Here is a 374-nt window from a genome sequence, read left to right as displayed (position 1 = left end):
TTAGTCTTTATTTTGCCCAAGAATGGTGTTCTGCTACCCTAACCACAGTCCTACTTTGGCTTTTTGCTAGTTAAATGGAGACAAGAGTCTCATGGACTCCCCTCCTGGGTTGGTTTCCAACACAATCCTTAGATCTGTGTCTCTTGAGTTGTTTAGGATTACAAGTGTGGACCACTGGCATCAGATAAAACATTCTTTTGTGTGTATGTATGCTGGTACTAGAGTCACTGCATTTTTGTGTTAACTCTGTTCTGGAGTATAAGACTTCATACCAGCCACGAGTCATAATTTATACTCTCTATAGTACGTATTGGCAGCTCTTGAAATATGTGCATTCAGCTCTGGGCTTTGTATTTAATTGTCTCTTCCCTTCC

The sequence above is a fragment of the Dipodomys ordii genome, unplaced genomic scaffold (assembly GCF_000151885.1).
Source record: "Dipodomys ordii isolate 6190 unplaced genomic scaffold, Dord_2.0 Scaffold15, whole genome shotgun sequence".
Lineage (NCBI taxonomy): Eukaryota > Metazoa > Chordata > Mammalia > Rodentia > Heteromyidae > Dipodomys > Dipodomys ordii.
Note: the sequence above shows the minus strand (reverse complement) of the source record.